We start from the raw sequence: 16,474 nt of genomic DNA on the forward strand, positions 1-16,474 counted from the left end.
AAGGCCTCTACCTGTGGCCACACTGCAAGGTGGAGGCTGGAGCAGCATGGCATCATTACAGTTAATGGTACCACACTGGCGTGATGAAGGGCCAAGTGTGCCCAATTCACTGGGCACTTAGAATTCCTCAGGCATTGCTCCAAGTTCTTCACATGGACTAGCCATTTAATTCTCATGTCATAGGCACTGTTACAACTTCCCTTCCACTTTCTACATGAGAAAACTTAGGGACAGAGAGACTAAGTAGCTTGCCCACAGGCACACAGCTGGTCAGTGGTGGACCAGACAGCCTGAATGGCAGAGCCTGTTCTCTGAACCACTTTCAAACGTTCCAGGGGGCCAGGAACGCTGAGACCCAGTGTTAGCTCTGCCAGCAGCTGTGTGACCAGTCACTTCTGCTAGGTCTCGGTCCTCTCACTGTGAGATGGGCTTGATGAACTGGATGAGTTGTTCTCATGTTTTGGGGGTCACGGACTCTTGTGAGAATCTGGTGAAAGCTCCCCCAAGGAAAATGTGAATTGCACATTTTCATGGAAATGTACACATAACACAAGAGGAGGCTCCCCAGACCCTGAAAGCCCCCTGCTCCCCCGACTGCTGATCCATGGACTAGCAACTCTACGGAGAATTCAAATAGTAGCTTTGGCAGTCCCTGGCTCTGCAACAGCAGGCACACAAGATCTGTGCAGGCTCTGAAGCCAGCTCTATGACCCTGGACAGATATGGAACTGTCCTGTGCTTCGGTTTCCCCTCTGGAAAATGGGCCTCATAATATTTCATAAAGATTTTATGAGAATTGACTGACAACATACACATGAGCTCAGGACAGTGGCTGACACATATCAGGTATTGCTATTATTATTGTTGGCGCTCACTCCTCACCTTCTTTCCAGGATCATCACTCTCCCCAGGTCTCTGGGCACAGGCTTTGGGCAAGATGACCCATAACCTGTGGTAAGAACAGGGGACCTCTTGGACAAGACCAAGACAGATACCATTTACTGAGCACTTCCTAAGTGCCAGGTGCCCTGTGCCCATCTTAGAAAATCCCTAGGCAATGAGTACCAGAGATCCCATTTCACAGATGAGGCGCCTGAGGCTCAGAGAGCTGGAACCAGCCGGAACCACTTGCCTCCAGGCCCATGATAGAGTGGCAGAGCTGGGACTTGGAGCGAGGTCTTTCTGACCACAAAGCCCAGGCTTTTCATTACCACTCTAGTTTGCCTTCCTTGGGCAGCTGCAGGTCGAGCCTTGGGTCTTGGAGTCATCCCAGAAAGCAAGATAAGGCCAAGAGGAGAGAGTTTCTGTAGCATGGGAGGCCTCAGTGGCTGCTGCCTTCTTATGGGATCATAAACCTCTGATCCCTCTGGGTCTCAGCCACCTCGCCTGCCTGTCAAATGAGATGATGAAAGGGAATGCCCTTTGGGAGGCATTCTGAGCATTTACAACCAGGCTTCATGATGATTACCATCATTATCATGACTACTATGATTGCTCATCCTGAGTTAGTAGGCAGACAGCTGTGTCCTGAATGCCTGGGGAGAGCTGAGGGCAGCCTGGAACCTAGGCTGTGACCAGGACCCAGAATTCCACAGAGAAGGGAAGGGGGGGTCTGGACTGTCCCTGCCATTGCCTTGGTGTCCCTTGGGGGTGGCTGAAAACCCGCCTGGGGTCAGGAGACAGCCCCACTACAGCCTGTTGGAAAAGGGCTTTGACATGACCTCATTAACCACCCTTACCTCTCCTCCCCATCCTTGGCAGGGGGCGGGACTGCGAGCCAGGCACCCTCCTCCTGCCCTCCAGCAGACCCAGGCTGATCTATCTGTTAACATTGGTGGGAGGTGCAGGTGGGGAGGAAGGATAACAGGAAGGGGGTGCAGGCCCCACATTTGCTGACAATGCACTGAGACTCTTATTATGCCCATCTCATCAGTGTTCTGAGCATGTTTTGAGTGAGTGTAGAGAACCCAAGTCAGTCAAAGCTTCCTTTGACGTGCACAATGCAGAGAAAAAATAATTCGATTAGGGAAAGGGGACAATAAGAAAGACAAGGAGAAGGAGGTCACCTGGTTTTGTAGCTGGCTCAGCGATGCAGAAGCAGATGGGTCTGGCCTGAGTGAGAATGTTAGAAAGACACTGTGCAGGCTCAGAATGGAGTCAGGTGGGGAGATGGAAATAAAGAAGTTCGCGGTCAATTGCCAGTTGCATGTGACCAGTCACAGGAGGTTCTGCTTCAAGCAGAGGCAGAGCAGGAGACCTGGAAAGGCTCAGAGGCTCCTGCCCGAGGGGCGAGGCCTGGGCAAACCTCGAGGAGAGAGCCAGGTGCTCCAGCAGCTCCCAGGGTGAGTGGGGGGCCAGTTCTGTCCACAGGGATCCCCAGTCTGAGAGAAGACACAACCCTGCCTCAGGGAGCCCCACTCTGAGGGAGACACAGCCCCATCCTCAGGGAGCCCCAGTCTGAGGGGAGACGCAGCCCCATCCTCAGGGCGCCCCACTCTGAGGAAGACACAGACCCGTCCTCGGGGAGCCCCAGTCTGAGGGACACAGTCCCAACCTCGGGGAGCCCCAGTCTAAGGGAGACACAGCCCCAGCCTCAGGGAACCCCAGTCTGAGGGGAGACACAGCCCTAGCCTCAGGGAGCCCCGGTCTGAGGGTAGCCGCAGCCCTGTCCTCAGGGAGCCCCAATCTGAGTGGGAAGAAATAATCCCTACTTTCAAGGTACTTCTAGTCTAAGAGAAGAGTCAAAGTCACTGCCTTCCTGGAACGAAACTCAGAACATGTATTACATGCATGTTAACTATTCCCTGAGGTCACAATGTGACTTAACAGAATTATAGCAAATGAGGGCCCGGAATTTCTTTAGCTGTCTTGAGTTAGAAAAATGAAAAGAATCAGGGAAGGAACTAAAGGGCCTGGGCCTACAGTGGAGACGAAGCGGGGAATATGGGAAATGAGGAGCCTGTTTTGGACCACAACCACTAGGAGGTGCAGCTGGAGGAACTCAGGCTCCAACCTGCAGAGTGCTGGGAGAGCTGGCCTGCAGGGACTCCATGCAGGGTGCAGCCTCCACCAAGGAACCTGAGGCCCTGCCCCTCAAAGCTCAGGAGCGGAAGAAGACCTGCCAGACAGAGGGCAGCTCCGAATCTGCAGATTAGAGGGTGTGGAGCCGCCAAGACCTTGAGCCTCATCTCTTGGCTCCTGGCGAAGGCACCCCTGGAGGATAATCATGGACGCAGTCACCGCTCTTCGTCTGAAGGTGCCATTTGTCAAGTGGTTTCCATGTGCCAGTCACTGTTTTCAGGCTTTACATCTCCAAGCTTTCTTAAACCTCACCACAACACTATGAGGTAGGGTTATTATTATTCTTGTCTCCCAGATAAGGAAACTGAGGCACAGAGGGTTGACGAACCCTGCCGAAGGTTATGGAGCTAGTACACGGCAGAGCTGGACTTTGATCCAGGGGATCTGGTGCAGTGGTTATCCATTCTCTGTGTAATTGTTTTCAGGGACGGAGGCCTCACTCCCTACAAGGACTGTGATTGCCAGAATAGCTTCTAGCATAGTCTGCAGCACCCAGCAGAGGCTCATCACCCTAGATGTGTAGGGCCCATGAGGGCAGGAACCCCAGTACTGGGAATAGTGCCTGGCACATTGTAGGCCCTCAGGAATATTTGCAAAATGAATGTTCTTCCAGTAGAAACATTTCCTAGGCACATATCCCCTCACTCCCGGGACCACAACCAGGGAAAGGCCACAGGTTCTGGGTGTGCCCCCACCAGTCATAACAAACTATGGCTAGCACCAGCCCCAACTATGGAAACCCAAGGCAGGAAATTTCCAAGGAGAAGTATCAGGGGAACTGAGCAGGCTGCTGTGAGAGAGCTGAATCTAAGGCCCACCTCAACTGCCTCCTTCTCCAGGAAGCGTCCCTGACCACTCTGGCCCTTGTCTGATACCTACCATCTTTGCCTCTCCCCGGTCCTGAGCCAAACCTAACGAGACTTGTTCCTGTCTGTGGGGCTGGCTTACCTCCCCACCAGACCACAAGCTCCACTGTTGGGGCAGAGACCTGGCATTATGATGCTCTCCAGTCCTCAAAGCCTCCGTGTCCAGTTAGGCACTAAGGGGACTCCCACAGTGTTAAAGCCGGATGGACATCAGAGGGCCTGGGGTAGGGGCAGGGGACATATGAGGGAGGGACTAGGCACAAGACCCACACCAGCCCCTTTAATGCTCCAGCTGCAATCAGGAGATCCCAGGCGCACTAGAGATTGAAGGGAGGGGGGAACATAGGAAATGAGGAGCATGGGCCCATGGAGACCCTCTTGCCCCATCACCTTTCCTGTGGCTCCAGCTTCAGCTTCTTCAGGTTTGAGGATTAAGGAGGGACAATACCCCCGGGACCCTCCCACAATCACCAACGCTAAGGCAGAGGCTGCCTCTTTCAGGTCTCTCTTTGCTATTCTGAGAAAGGGTAAAGGGAGAAATAAATACTTGTTTCTCCTCAATAGAAATTAAGTCTCATGAACCCTAGGCACTCAACACTGTGGGGAGGGGCAGGAAGTGAGGGGGCTACCTGGGAAGAGGGGAGGGAAGGAGAAAGGTTGGGGCTCCGCGGAGTGATGGGAAGCCCCGGAGCCAATAGGCTTCCCCTACTCCCAGGCCTCCAGCTCTGCAGCAGCCCCCCTTCTCCATGGCCCCCTGCCACCCACTACCTTCCCTCTGACAGCTCATTCCAGAGCAGGAAGCCACCCCCATCCCCGCTCAGGATTCCTGCACCCCAACATGAATTATCATAAACACAATGGTTCCAATTACACTGAGAGACTGGATGGCTTAAGAAGAGAAATCCTTGCATCCAAGGCCCTCTTTCTCTTTGTTCTGCAACAACAGACAAAGTGGCCACTATATTGTCCTTGCTGCTCAAGACCCTCATCAGAAAACCCCAACCACCATAAACCCCAATCACTCCCCGCTTTCCAAATTACAGCTTTCTACTGGCACCTCCCAGGGGATATTCCCATCCCCAGCTTCTCCTCCTAGACTCTCACATGTGTGTCTGACCCAGGGCGTCTCAGCACAGCCCCTCTCCACCTGCCCTCTGGTCTCAGAGATGCCCGTTGTGTGTCAGGTCCAGGACTGGGGCTAGGGGGAAGGAGGGCAGTGAGTCCTCCAAGCACAGTGTCAGATTCTGTCTTTTTGTGCTCATCAGAAATGTTTGCATTAATTTGTATTTTTAGAAATATTGCATTAAAAGATGATTTTTTCCATGGCTGAGTGTTGTGGTGCCCTCTTGAATGTCGCACCCCAGGTATTCACCTCGCCCTGTTCTGCTCTTTTCACACCCTTATGGGTGGAAGTCTGGGCTGTGTCCAGGTTCCTCCCTCTCTAAGACAGAGGACAGCTAACAGCCATTCCTCACTCCATCTTCTACCCTCTCAGCTCCAAACCCACCCCTCTCCTTGAGAATAAGACCCCCTCCACAACTACCTGTCCCCACCTCTGCAGGGCCAGACCTCAGAGGGCAGAGGCTAAGGAACAGCTGTTAGCCATGGATATCTGGAGCCTTCCTAAACAGAGCCTTGAAGTGACCTTCCCTTTTGGGGGGGTCACTGATCCCCATCTTGTCAACTCTGCCTCAGAGGTACCATTTCCCCAGCTTTAAGCATTTTGATGTTTCTTCCCTGGCAGCCTGGCAACTGACAAGGGTTCAGCGTAAGCCAATACTGTTTAGACCCAGGGCGTCCTCTTTAGAGAATAGAGGAATAAATAAAGACAGAGAGTTCTAAGTGATGGGGAAAACAGCCACTCTCAGCAGCCTTGGGAAGCTTCCAGGTTCAATTCATTTCTTTATTCAATAAATATCTCTTGAGCACCCACTATGTGCCAGACATGGTCGTGGGAGCTTTGGGTACAGCAGAGAACAAAACAGAATCTCTACCTTCAGGGGCTGTCATTCAAGTTTCAAGGTGGGAGGCACATCCCACGTGCACAGACCTCCAACACACACAGGCTACACCTCATTTCATTCACACAGGATTCGCAGCCCCCATGGCACTGGGGAGCCCAAGACAACTGGTTGGTGTATATTTGCGTTTAGAGCAAATAAACGGAGATCTAAACTTCTACGCAGAGTAGAGAGGCTTTAGATGGGTGTGGGAGGTTGCAGTCTTAGTTTTGATCTTGGTCCCTGCCCTACTCACTGTGGGGCCTTGGGTAGTTCATTGATGTCGTGATTCCTGACTCAGTTTCTCCATCTGTGACCAAGAGGGGATAATCCTCCCCTCTTCCATCACCTCTCCAGGATGCTGCGAGACACCAGGAGAGAACAGAGGCTGTAATGCTTGAGATCTGGCAAAGCTGCCACGGTGGAGAAGCAGCACTGGGTTGGGAGTTAGCATCACAGCCCTGGCGCGGCACAGGCCATGGATGCAGTAGTTGAGGGAACACATGTGGTGTCTGATGTGGATGTCAATCCCAGCTCTCCCACTGACTAGCTGTGGAAACTTGGGACAGACTCTTGAGTACCCTGTGCCTCAGTGTCCTGGTCAGGTGTGTGCAGGGAAATACTACTTAAAGTGTTACTGCAAATAAAACATTCAAAACAGGCCCTAGCACTGTTCAGAAGCATTTTGTCAATGCTGCTGATTGTGAGTTTGCTGGAGCCCCTGGGCCAGCCCGTGCCTCCTCTGGGGTTCAGGAGTGCCGTCTGTAAAATGAGTATGTTGAACCTAAGCTCCTTCCAGATCCCAAGCTTCTGCAAAGCATCAGGGTGTCTTCCTTTGAGGCCCCGAGCATCAGACCCTCAGGATCTGCCCACTCCCTCCCCACCACCACAGGGGCCGGGAGCACTGTCCCACTCCACACGCTTCAGGAGGGGAGGAGGAGACAGTCAGGGAGCTTTCAGAGGGTGCAGTTCTCTTGTGGATCTGCTGTGACTGGTAGCGTGGGGAAGGAAGATGTTGCCCTGAGGGGCTGCCAGCTGCCTCTGCCGCAGTATTGTTGAGAGCAGAAAGCAAAATTGGGTTTTCATTATGAAAGAGAAACACTGGGCCTTCTGCAGAGCATTGTTTCCTTTCCTTCCCCGCGTGGAGGGCAGCTCACCCAGCGGTGGGGCAAGCACCCCGTCCTGGGGATACACACACCACAGCCCCCAGACGCCCAAGGAGTACAGCAGGGGTCTGCAGATGCCCAGGAAGGCAAACATCTCCATGACAGAAGAGGGCAGTCTGGCAAACTAAAGCCCTTTCCCAGCTCGCTCTCAGGGCCAGAAGGGGTCTATCAGAGGCTGCAGGAGGCTGCTGGGGTCAGGAGGGAATGAGATGTGTCCCCAGCAAAGGAGGACAAGTGCTTGTGAGCTATGCTATTATGCTGTACCCCCAGTGCCCACTTTCTCCCTCATTCTGCAGCAGGAAAACTGCTGTGGGCACAGAGCCAGGCACAGGTGCAGGGTGAGTCCTAATTCTGCCGCAGCATCCTACATCACTGGTACAACCATCAGATCCTGACCCCTTCCCCAGGCCAGCCAGCCATTGGCGGGTCCCAGGCTCACGGTGAGTGGTCGCTTCAGGTTGGGTTGGTTCTGCCCAGCCTGAACTCTAAGTAATGCTGCTGCACAGACACCCCAAATATTCCGCCCCCCACAACCTGTGTGGGGTGACACCTCCCTGACCATTCATGTGGGGCACACCTGTCTATTTTCAGTCACCTCACATTCCTCAAGAGGACCTTCTGCACCAGGCCCAGTGCAAGGAAGAACTCACAGCTGAGCCAGGCGGAATGTGTTCCCTGGGCCATAGCTGTGAGCTCTCTGAGGGCTTTGTTCACCGTAATTTCCAGGTGTCCCTAAGAAGTGATAGGGCCTGGGTGGGTATTCAGAAGATCCAGGATGGGGTGGGGGTAGAGGCAAACGATAAAGGCAGACATCAGTCCAGTGATGGCATCAGTGGAAACCCCAGGAGCCTCCTCTGCCTACCCAGAGATTGGAGATGACAGAGAGAAGGCTTGGGGTGTGGAGCAGAGCCCAGGGGATACAGATCATTGTCACACTCCCAGACATGCCGACCACAGGTGTAGGTGACAGGTCACAGCTGCCGCTAGTGGGGATGTTCTCACTTGCAGAGGATGCAGGGAAACATGGCTCTCCTGAAACGTGGGCCTCTGCCAGGGCAGCCACAGCCCCCCATCTTCCAGCATCCCCTCCCCTTAGACACATGCCCAATAGTTGGTTTCTGGACCACAGAGAGATTCTCATTATGTTACACAAACGCCTGCATCCATCAGATACCACAGCGGCAGCATGCAGAGTGTCAGGCAGGCACCCAGAGGCACACGTGGCAGTGCCACACGCAGGTCCAACCACCAGCCCAGTATGTGTCTCTGTCCTCCCAGCTACCTGGAGAGACTCTGCCACACACACACTTGCAGTCATGTGGACAGAGACCTGGTGGTTCCAAGTTACGCAGACACACACAAATACACACATACTCCATTTCCAAGTGAACTGCTGCTTTTGGCTGGATGCTTGCTCCAGGTGTATTGGCATCAACTCTGACATGCGAAGCAAGGACAGTGCCAGGGAAAACCTCACACACCCTGTGATGAGCTTCCTGGGCCCCTGGGTGAATTGCCTTTCCATGGGATGCAGGCTGTGAGTTTTCCAATTAGGAAACCTGGCCCTGAGAGGTGGCAGTGGCAGCAGGGGGTCATTAAGGATGCAGCCTAAGCAGTGCTAGGCAGGAGGAGGAGGGATGAACTCAGGAGGCAGGCTGATGGGTGAGCGGGAGGTGCTGCAGTGAAACAGGAGCATGGCAGAGACTTTCAGACTGATTTGGAAAACATCTGCAGAGCACCGAGATGCACAGACATTCCAGCTTCAATCAGCAACCCCAGGCATCAGTGGCTTCCTCACTGGCCTCCAGGAGAGCAACAACCACCACCAAGGTTGCCAGCGGGGGCTCTGCAACCTGGGCCTTGGAGCCGGGTAGGAAGTGAGATACTAAAAGACCTTCTTCACACCTTCTCTGTACCCAGCCCTGTTCCCCAACTCTGACCAGGCCTTGCTTCTTTCAACAGGAGAATTTGGTCCTGCTACCTCTCCCTCTCTTAGCTCCAGCCAGAATGGGGGTCCCTCAGGCATCTACCTTGAGCCCATCCCCAGAGGGCTGGGCTTTCCCAGTGGCTCTCTCCAAGGGAGTAGTGCCCTAGGTCTCTGCAGATGCAGCAGGAACTGCTGCTCCCCAGAGCCAAGTATCCACATTTTCCCCAAGGGCATCTAATGCCAAAGCACCCTCTAGACAGAGGCTGTTTGCAAAGTGAACGAGTGCTAAGGATAAGGGTCCTAATTCCCAGTCCCACATCCTGCCATTTAGATGCTTCATCTGCAAAATGGGTGGCAATCCATTAAAGTGACTGGGCCTGATGGCTTCCAGAGCCCCTGCCAGCTCCAGAAGCTGTGATACTCTGAAGTAATCTTGAATAGAGCCTTCAGACATGATCAGGCACATTGCAAAGACCACAAGTGTGTGCTCCCTGCAATGCATGAACACCTTCCAACTAATTCAGTCCCTGCTTCCTCAGCACAGAGTCCAGAGGGATAATTGTCTCCTTCTCTCTCATTCTGGTTTCTCTGCTTACACAAGCCACACAAATCCTTTCCGGATGGAGCCCAAGACACACAGAAATCATATGTATGCACCGTCATGGATGCACCTGTCTCATTGCCGGCAGAGACATTAGCTAGTGGGCAGCTGAGTCACATTATTGGCTTACATTCAATTCCTGGTCTGTGTACACCCAGGTGTGCTGCACATCTGTACCTTCCCCACTCCAACTTCTTCCTCCCACCATCCTAACTCTGCTGTCCTCTCTCCTCTCCTCCCTCCACTCACCTAGGGAAACAAGCTGTGGGAAAACAAGCCTGTGATTTTTCACCGTGTTTATAAATCTCTTAAGCTTGACACGGTGCTTTTTTTCAGCTCGAAGCCTAGCTAGAATGTGGCTGTTTTCACAGAGAAAAATCAAAGGAAAGGGATTATAATTACGGGTCAAGTCCCGAGTGGGAAGCAGCTGCAGGCATTGGGGGCTTCCCTTGCCTGGGCATCGTTTGTATCAGCGAAAAGCTGGGCATCCTAGCAGCATGCTGAAAAGGGATTCGACCTGGGTTTTTGCCTCCTCTCGTTCTTTCCATTTCTTGCCCTCATGAAATACAGTGCTCCTCTTGAGAGTGTCTTGTCCTTGTCCTTGGTGTGGCAAATGCCTACAGCCAGGTTCTAAACGCTCAGCTCAGAAGCCTCAGAAGGACTTGGGCCTGACACACTCACCCTGCCCTAGTCACATCTTGGGGAAGCACGTGCTGACCTCCAGCTTCCTTCCAGAGAATGGCACGTCTGGCTCCCAACCAGCACCACCCTGAGATGCCGGGCTACCCAAGGACTTTCTCACCAGGACACAATTAACCGGTCCTATCCAAGCCTGGAAGGAGCTATCCAATCTGCCCAGCTGAGAGAAAGAAAAGAGAATGAAGGAGAGAGGAAAGTGTGTGTGAGAACACACCAGGCCTAGCTCTGAGCTCAAACCCTTATACCAGGCAAGCAGTGTCCTTCCCGACGCCCGAAAGTCTGCAGAGTGTCTCTCCCACCCCCAGTGATGCCAGGCATGAAAGTCCCACCTGAGGCTGAGTTGTTGAAGCCTGTTGTTGGTTTTTAAAAAAATATTTAGCATGAATTCTCAGTGTCACTATGAAGCTATGATATAAGCCAGCCTTTGTTCCCCAAGCCCCTCTTTGGGAGCGTCTTACTGCTGAGCATTTCTCAGTGGATTTGAGTAAACAGCCATGTGTGTGCCTGTGTTCCCCTGCAGCACCCTGCCTGGGTACTTGAGCGGCCACAGACGTTTGCTTCCAAAGCTCTGTGAGCCTATACCTCCCCTTCCCCAACCCTGGATTCAGACTGTCTGAGCTGGAAAGGTCTATGAAGTAATTTACTCCGATGCCCTCCTGTAACAGAAGAGAAGGAAGGTAACTGGTCCAAGCTCACAGGGAGAATCAGCAGCAACCACCGACCCACTTTAAGCCTACTGGTGTAAAGGATGGCCCATCTCCCCAGCTCCAGCAGCGCTGAGGATAACCCGCATTTTCATGGTGCAGAAAAAGTGATACTGGCCAGAGAGACCTGGTGCCAACTCAGTGACCAGCACCGTGTGTGACCCTAAGCAAGGTTCCTTTCCTCTTTGGACCCTAAACCTGCACCTTTATAAGGAGGAGGATAGAGCAAATGGGCAGCTGTGATGATTAGGATAATGGCAACTGAATGACAGCCAAGGGCTGCCAATAAGGGGAGTGTTGGGTAGTGGTTAGAAGCACAGCATCCTGAATTCAAATCCTGCTCTGCCATTTACTAGTGGCTGACCCAGGGTCAGTCACTACTCATCTCTGAGCCAGAGTGTTGCAAATCAGGGGTAATAATATTACTTATCTCGTGGAATTGTTGAGAGATCAAATGAGCGAATTCATGCAAAGTGCTAATCATAAGTGCTTAGCACATAATAAATGTTTCATTAATGATATTATTATTTTCTCCTTTTGGAAACTGACCAGATAGCAAGGAGCCTAGTCCTCTAATGTGGGAGAACTGAGCAGTGATAAACTCTTTCTGTCAGGGTGTAAGGGGCGGAGCCTCCTGGGTCCGTGGACACAGAATGAAAGTGGTGTGGTTGGGCTGGGCAGGGCAGGGTTCTGGAGTTTTAGGGCCTCCTGCGAGGCCACTCACTCACTCATAATGCAGAGCAGGCAGCCACAGGCTCCCTGGGCAGCAACAACGATGGGTCATTGAAAACAAACTGACTGAGTGATATGTATTCCCCCATCTCTCATGTTCAAGCACTGGGCCAACCCCTGGAGCATGTTAAGTGGGTTCCTGTCTGCAGTGGAGTGCTGGAGGGGAGAGGGAGAGACACACAGCCACAGCCCCAGGTGGAGGAAGAGGAAGAGGGGAGGTCAGGAAGGTTGGGGAGAGAGGAAGAGAGAGGAGAAAGGATAATGGGAAAGTAGAAGAGAGGAAAGTGGGACAGGGAAAGAGAGAGAAGTAAGGGAGCAGAGAACGAGGAAAAGCAGGGGAAAAGGATGAGGCAGAGGTACTTGGAGGAGGAATGAAGCCAGGGCCTGGGTCTCATGAGATGAAAAGGTTGACCATGGCCCCTCTAAAGAGGGCTGCTAATATCCTTTGGCCCGTGAGTAGAGAAGTATTTTAAAATGTAAGCTTAAACGGGCAGGAGCTTTTTAAAAATTGTTTCTTTTTCTTCTAGTGTTGTATCTTCAGCTCCTAGAATCATGCCTGCCCAGGAATTCAATAGCTATTTGCTGAATGATAATATTTTAGTGCTGGCAGTCAACTAACCACATTTTAGACAAGTGGCTTCTGTGGGCTCCACCCTGCACTCTTGACAGTGGGGAGACTCCAGAGAGAGGGACCAGGCTGCCTGGCTGTTTTTGAGGATCACAGCTTGGCTGGGCAAAATGGGCTGAGAGAGGGGAGGTAAAGAGAATTTGCGTGACAGCTCACAGTCAGCGGGCGACTGGCTGACTCTGGTTGCAGGCAACACGGAGGGCCAGCCCAGAGAAACGGGGCCTTGAAAGCAGCTGAGGATGTATGAATGCAATGTGATGTGCCCACTTGGTCTTAAAGGTCTGGCATGTTCCAAAAGTTTGCACAAAACCTTCACGTTGTAACCTAAGGGCTCATTCTTCCTTGGGAAGAAGGTGCATTATTAATCTCAATGACCTGCTGATATTGACCCCAGGTCTCCCCACAGCCTCTTAAACCACCTGACTATTGGATTCAGGTTCATTAGGGACAAAGGTGAGTAGCTGGGCTCAAGTCCTAAACTACCTCCTGGCCAACACTGGTGGGAAGCCCAGGAAGCCTCTCATGACATGTCCTCATTGGCTTAGCCAACTCTCATGAATCAGACAAGATAATAAGGTGACATTCACTGACTTTGGAGTCCAGCTGGATTCAAATCCCAGCTCTGTAGCTTCCAAGCCTTGTGATCTTAGACCACTTTGTGAATAGCGAGAGCTTAAGTTTACTGAGTATTGACTCTGTTCCAGGAACTGTTCTCAGTGTTGTGTATATACGTTCACTACCCTATGTGGCAGGAACTAGATTTATCTCATTTCTCAGATGAGGAAACTGAGACACAGAGAGGTAGAATAACAGGCCTAGAGGCAAGGAGTGAGTCAAGATTGCAGTAGAGTCGAGATTGAGCTCAAGCATCAGCCTCAAAGTCCTGGTCTTAACTTCTACACTATTTTTAACTTTCTGAGCCTCAGTTTCCTCATTTGTCAAATGAGACAAAATAAGACCTTCTTCCTAGTATTACTGAGAGAATTTGAAATACAGTAATATATAAAGTACTTGATAAAGTGGATATTCAAGAAACTGCAGCTATCATGCTTTACGGATGTAAGAGTATATTTCTGTTGTAAAAAAAAAATGGCAATAATGCAAATCTTTTTTTTTTTTCACCATGTTGGCCAGGCTGGTCTCAAACTCCTGACCTCAGGTAATCTGCCCACCTCAGCCTCCCAGAGTGCTGGGATTATGGGTGTGAGCCACTGCACCCGGCCACAAATCTTAATTAATGTCAGTAAGTGGCCCAAAACCATGGTGACACTCCTGCCTCCTAATACCCGCTCTGACTCTTACACCATTTACCATATGGGTCGTGTAGATCCCCTGTGCTGGGCATCTTCTATTTGACCCTCCAGGTCCACAGTACACCCTTCTTCACCCTGGTCATTGTCCAGGAGGCTGGTCAGTGTGGCCCCCATCAGTGGGCATCATGCCCTCTGCCTCCTGAATAGGCGAGGTCAACTGGGAAGATCAGTGGAAGATGGGATGGAGAAAGGAGAGTGAGTTCGGGCTATTTATCCTCCTACCCCTAGCTTCCTCATCATGAGTCTGGCTGTGACCCGCAAGCACAGGTGACATACCTGGTGGGACACCTTTTTGATACTGCTCACATACTCTCTGGGGTCCAGGAACTACTGCCTCCCTTCTCCCTCCAAGTTTAGGAGAGGTAACAGCCCCCCAGCATTACTAGCCCCAGGGTATTTCACTATCCCTATGGTTTCTCTATCCCATCCCCACACCATTGAAAATAGCTTCTTTTCATATAACTCATTTGAATATCTCTTCTGTTTCCTGATGGGACCCTGAACAGTATGTAGCTTCAACTAGATGAAGCCAGAAGGCATCATCTTCATTAAAGCCTGGCCGACTTTGGGTCAAATCTTGTTCTAATATTTACCAGCCATGCAACCTACATAAGAACCTCAGTTTTCTCATCTATTTTTACAGGGGAGTAAAACTAGGGATAAAAATCGTACTTGGCCGGGCATGGTGGCCCACGTCTATAATCCCAGCAATTTGGGAGGCCGAGGCAAGTGGATCTCCTGAGGTCAGGAGTTCGAGACCAGCCTGGCCAACCTAGTGAAACCCCACATCTACTAAAAATACAAAAAATTAGCTGGACGTGGTTGCAGGCACCTGTAATTCCAGCTACTCAGGAGGCAGAGGCAGGAGAATCACTTGAACCTGGGAGGCAGAGGTTGTAGTGAGCAGAGATTGCGCCATTGTACTCCAGCCTGGGAGACAGAGTGAGACTCCATCTCGAAAAAAAAAAAAAAAAAAAAAAAAGAAAAGAAAGAAAAAGAAAAAAATGAAAAGAGAAAAATAGTACCTACCTCACAGGTTATTTTGAGGCTCCAATGCACATTGCAGGACTCAATAAATGAAAGCCATCAGCACTTTAGCATTGTAGTTATATCAGGAGTATGTACAGCTATTATCCCAAAAGCTCTAATTTTGACTTGGGGAGTTATGTGTTCCTGAAAAGTTGAGGCTCCAACCAATGTATTTTAATTCTGGAGGCCACAGTGATTGAGAGGAGCATACAGCCTAAACAGGTCCAATCAGAGTGAAGCTCAGAATTCCTTCCAAGACTGTTGGGAGAATGTATTCTCTCTCCTTTTAGATGCTCTGCCCTATGGACATACAGCCTACATCTGCTAGAGCTGCTATAGCCATCTTGCTACCATGAGGAGGAAGGCCAGCCTAAGGGCAAAGCCAGTTCACAGAGCACAGGGAAATGAAGCTAAATTCTGATAAATCCATACTTGAGGTCCACACCACTTTGTTACACAAGCCAATAAAATTCATTTTAAAAAGCCAGATCGAACTGGGTTTTTATCTACTTGTAATCAATTTCAACCAGTGAATGGAGAATTTGGTACCAGAATTGGGACGTTGAAATAATTGACCCTACAATGTCAGCAGGGTATACACTACCAAGCCAATGGGGTGGGACAACAAACAACAAGGATGTCGCCATTCAGGATCTCCAGGTATACTATGCCTTGAACAGCTCAGAGCCATCAATGACATTGATAGTCATAACAGATTTGCATGTTTGCAATATAGTTTTCCAGCAAAATGACAGTAAAGTGACTTGAGAAAGAGAGGAGGTTTTTTTTTCTAATTTGCACAAAGATGTCAACTAGGCTAGTAGCAAGCACACATGCCCCTAATCTGGTGAATTGGCAAAACTTGTCATGCGGTGACAAGGAGGGTGGTTAAACTGCTGCTTCATTTTCCTTTGGTCTCAGGCCATGTACCTGATAAGGCTATGGAAGATAAGAAATTTTAGGATATTGGAATAAATTGATTACTTCATATGGCTTTCAACAAAAAGTAAGGTCCTACAATAAAAAGAACTTTTGGTTCAAAGCGGCCCATTGAGAGCAGAGAGAGAAAAAAAACAATGGCTTTGCTAAGTGAGGTTATTGCTGCTGCCTATAATCCAAATTTCCTGAGATGATGATAATCTGGAGTCTGACAGGGATGGAAAAGTGATGCTATTGTATGTGGGCAAAGGTAGGTGATGGGAACCACAGTGGAACATAAGATTGGGCTCACCAGGAAGTGTGAATCCCCAGACCATGCACAAACATCTGTTGAAATAAACTCTCGGCCAGACGCAGTGGCTCACGCCTGTAATCCCAACACTTTGGGAGGCCGAGGCGAGCGGATAACCTGAGGTCAGGAGTTCAAAACCAGCCTAGCCAACATGGCAAAAACCCCATCTCTACTGAAAATACAAAAATAACCCAGGCATGGTGGTGCTTGCCTGCAGCTACTCGGGAGGCTGAGGCAGGAGAATCGCTTGAACCCAACCCAGGAGGCAGAGGTTGCAGTGAGCTGAGATCGTGCCATTGCACTCCAGCCTGGGCAAGAGAGGAAGTCTCCGTCTCAAAACAAAAAATAAAAATAAATAAACTCTCTTACTCTCTTTCTGGCAGTGAGGACAATCCCTTCTCTTGTGAGGGTGCAGCTGGGGTACAGTCAGTAAGCAAAGGGCAGTGGTACTGCCCTATCCTAAGGCAAAGAGGACCCCCTAGGAGGTACAGCCCAAT

This window comes from Papio anubis, chromosome 6 (assembly GCF_008728515.1).
Source record: "Papio anubis isolate 15944 chromosome 6, Panubis1.0, whole genome shotgun sequence".
In the NCBI taxonomy this organism is placed as follows: Eukaryota; Metazoa; Chordata; class Mammalia; order Primates; family Cercopithecidae; genus Papio; species Papio anubis.